This window comes from Mus caroli, chromosome 16, assembly GCF_900094665.2.
Source record: "Mus caroli chromosome 16, CAROLI_EIJ_v1.1, whole genome shotgun sequence".
Classification (NCBI taxonomy): domain Eukaryota; kingdom Metazoa; phylum Chordata; class Mammalia; order Rodentia; family Muridae; genus Mus; species Mus caroli.
This window is the reverse complement of record NC_034585.1, coordinates 17,654,682-17,658,970: the sequence shown is the minus strand read 5'-3', so window position 1 is coordinate 17,658,970 and position 4,289 is coordinate 17,654,682.

The window sequence follows — 4,289 nt, the reverse complement described above, 5'->3', positions numbered from 1 at the left end:
AAAAAAAAAAAAAAAGAGCCAGAACTTGTTATGCAGAAGACATAATGGGACCAAGAGCCATGTGGCAGTTTAGGCAGTGGTATCTTTGAGTGGCAGATAAAGTGACAAATCAGAATAAGATTTGACAGACTAGGATCTGCCCAACTCTCCAGAGGAGAGAGGAGAGGGAAGCTCCTTTAGGGAGATAGTGGGTAGAGAGTGGTGGTGGTGGTGTGGCAGAGTCAGTTGTAGAGAGACAGGTTGCAGAGAGAGAGAACAAGCTGGACACAGGTGAAGACAGACAAGCTAGAGAATAAGGAGCCAGAAGATAAGAACAGACTGCCAGAGTTAGTATGAGGCCAAGCACAAGTCAGCCAGGAACTGGGGAAAACCAGATTGAAACAGTTGCTTGGAGAAGAGTTTGAGCCAGAACAGCTGAGTTAAATTAGCCAGCCAGAGTTCAGGAAGAACTAGAAAGGGTGATCTTATTCTCCAGTAATTCTCAAAAGGCTGAAAACATTCTAGGCCTAGATAAGATCGCACAGACAGAGGCTAGAAGCTGCCAGGACTAGGCCTAGGTTAGCAGATGGAGGCAGTAAGCCTCGGAGACAACAATTACATCAGATGAATAAAACACACATTTACAGAATGCCATGGAGGCTTAATAATATTTGAGGATGTGACAATTAATGATCCAGAAATGGCAAACACCTGGTGGAGACCCACAACAGCTATGGGGTAGAAGTTATAGGAGGGGACTCTGTGTAGGTACTCCAGAGGATTATGATGGTGGTGAACAAGAGGCCAGGAAGAGCAGGGTGTCCATCAGGTGCTCCCCCAAGGGCCTCCTGGGCCTGGAGCTCCACTCCCTCTTGTCAGTGCTGACTCAGGGCACTCACGTGGCTTTGCCTCTCTAGGACCTGGCTGGCCCATTCTCCATCAACTCTACTGGTTTCTTCAGGCCTGTGAGGAGTGTAGAAGTAAGTTAAGAAAGTCACCCAGGGAGAACAGAGGGAAGAAGGTAGCTGTCAGAAAAAAGGAGAGATGAGTGAAGTAGCGTCTCTCCCTTGGGCGGGAGAGTTGGGGTTAAGACCGGTCCATGTATTCCCACAAGGGGACACAAGGGGGCAGCATTTCCTTGGGCCGGGACAGTACGTGAGTAGGAAGGAGTGAGGTTGGGGCTGGGTGGTGGTCAGGTGCAGGCTGATGATCATCAGAGACAGACACAGGGCAAAGCAGACACCCGTGGACAGAGCAAATAATGAATGAAGTAGGGCAGATGCATCTTCAAACCTTCCTTGAGACTCTTTCCCACCTCTAGGATTTCACTTCTTCACTTCACTGGAAGTGGTCTCCTGCCATGGTATCGCTGTCCCACCCCCCTTTCACCTGCTGCCTTTGCTTCTCCAGAAAGTAGGAGTAGCCATACATATGGGATGGGGTGTCATTGATGGAGTAAATCGCTATCTTGAACAAGAAGACATCACAGCCAGGCGTGGTTGCGCTCGCCTTTAATCCCAGCACTTGGGAGGCAGAGGCAGGTGAATTTCTGAGTTCAAGGCCAGCCTGGTCTACAAAGTGAGTTCCAGGAGAGCCAGGGGAACACAGAGAAACCCTGTCTCAAAAAATTAAAAAAGAAGAAGAAGAAGAAGAAGAAGAAGAAGAAGAAGAAGAAGAAGAAGAAGAAGAAGAAGAAGAAGGGGGAGGAGGAGGAGGAGAAGAAGAAGAAGAAGAAGAAGAAGAAGAAGAAGAAGAAGAAGAAGAAGACATCGCAGTTTAGTAGGAGGGTAATTGTTTAAGAAATTTAAGAGAGGGGCTGGAGATATGGCTCAGTGGTTAAGAGCATTGACTGCTCTTCCAGAGGTCCTGAGTTCAATCCCAGCAACCACATGGTGGCTCACAACCATCTGTAATGAGATCTGATGCCCTCTTCTGGTGTGTCTGAAGACAGCTACAGTGTACTCATATAAATAAAATAAATAAATCTTTAAAAAAAGGAGAGAAATTTAAGAGAGAGAGAGAGAGAGAGAGAGAGAGAGAGAGAGAGAGAGTTTTTACATGTTTGTATTTCAGTGAACAACTTGCAGAGTTGGTTCTTTCTTTCCCCTGTCAGGTTCCTAGGATCAATCTCAGGTTGTCAGCAAGTATGTTTACCCGCTGAACAATCTTACCTAGAAGGGTCAGCCTAAATGGGGCACAGTTGGCATATTCATCTGGGAGGTAGAAACAGGAATTCAGTGACTACCAGTAAGTCACTCAGTGCCAGGAGGTCTATGAAAGAGAGGCTAGGCCTGCATCTGATGGAGACCAGCAAAGAGAACAGAGAATGCATCAGCACCAAGTTGATGCTTCAGTGTTCATTTTAGATGTTAGACCCTGTGTGGGATCACTCTCTGTCATCAACCCACACGTATTAAATACACTCTTCCACATGAGGACCTCTAACTTGTCATCTTCGCTTTCTTTACTTTCAAGGTGCAAACAGAATATAGCTGTAGGATGTTAGAAGCAAATAGTGTTCTTAGGGCCATGGAGTGGTTGGTTGCTTTATTCCAAGCAGCAGTTCTCATGAGAGCCTCCCCATTGTGAACCAGAGTGAGCGTGGAGGCGCCCCACGTCCCCACTCAGTCCAGTAAGTGGAGTGTGAGAAGGTGTTTCACCCTCTCAGACTCTGCTTACTTCCTTTTTATTTATTTATTTATTTATTTATTTATTTATTTATTTATTTATTTCGAGACAGGGTTTCTCTGTGTAGCCCTGGCTGTCTTGGAACACACTCNGTAGACCAGGCTGACCTCGAACTCAGAAATCTGGCTGCCTCTGCCTCCCGAGTGCTGGGATTGAAGGCGTGCGCCACCACTCCCGGCTTCTGCTTACTTCCTGAAGAGCCTTAAGTCGCAATCATCTGGGATCGGAGGTTGTACTGGGCATGATTAGGTCATTCAAGTTGCTGTCATGGGTGACAATGATTCTTAGAAGCTCCACTCTTCTTGGGTCTGTTATTTTGAGACAGGTTTGTGATCCCTATATCTTGTCCTTGCCCACATCTAGTTGCATGCTACCCACTGTAGGAGAGATGAGTCAAATCAGACTAAAAGTGTCCTCCAACTTCCTGTCCACAAAATGTGATTCCTTATCTAACGAGCTTCCTTAACACAGCTTTGTCCTATTGCCTTTGAAGCAAGGTATATGCTTTGCTCAGGAGTAGGCAACATGACTAGTTTATATATATATGCATGCTGTGTGGGCTTAACATTGATTTTTGTTGTTGAAAACAAAAGAACGAGTCAAAGTCAAAGCCATTATGGAAATATTAAATATGACTCTAATACAAATCAAGAACTTGTGACTTCGTTTCTATTTTTCTACTCAATCCTACAGTTGTAGAATTTTGCTTTAATGGAATAAAACTTGAACAACTCAAAATGTTGATAATTATGTGCATTCCTGCTATGATGATTCATTTGCATCATATCTGCCATATGACATAATTTGCTGGTTTCCATGTGCTAGCACTTAAAATCAAAAGATTTGGGCTGAAAATTATAGTTGTGTAGCAAATCAGGGCCAGATGGCTTCCTTTGATGCAGAGGACAATGACTTCAAGCAGCACTTCTTTTTGGTTTTTTTCTTTTCCTCTTTTGGAGACAGGGCCTCTCTACATAGCACTAGCTGTCCCAGAACTCACTATGTAGATCAGGCTGTCCTTGAACTCACAGAGATTCATCTGCTTCTGCTTCCTGAGCACTGAGATTAAAGGTGTACTTGCCACCACCACCTACTTCCAAACAGTGCGTCTTAACCTTGTTACCCATTCACATCACTGGGAAAAACGAATGAACCAGTGCTGGAATGCCAGTTAGAACAACTCAGTTGGAATCTCTGAGGAGGTGTGCAGGTTGGCATCAGGACCTTCGAAACCTGTGACATCACATAGGTGGGACCTACAGATCTGTTGCCAAGACAACAGCCACCATATTTCCAGAATCCACTTGGCTCACCTCCCACCTTTACCAGTGTTACGTCATTATTCATACATATAAGGGGAATGCCCCTCCCTCTCTCTTTTCCCCCCTTCTCTTTCTGTTGCCACCTTCCTTGTCCCTCTCTGTCCAAATAAACCTCTTACACGTGGAACTGTTTTGGCCTAGTGTGCTGTCTTCAGTTGCGAGCCGCTATTCTAACACATCAGTACAGGTATTGGTATTTTTTTTTTTTCGAGACAGGGTTTCTCTGTATAGCCCTGGCTGTCCTGGAACTCACTTTGTAGACCAGGCTGGCCTCGAACTCAGAAATCCGCCTGCCTCTGC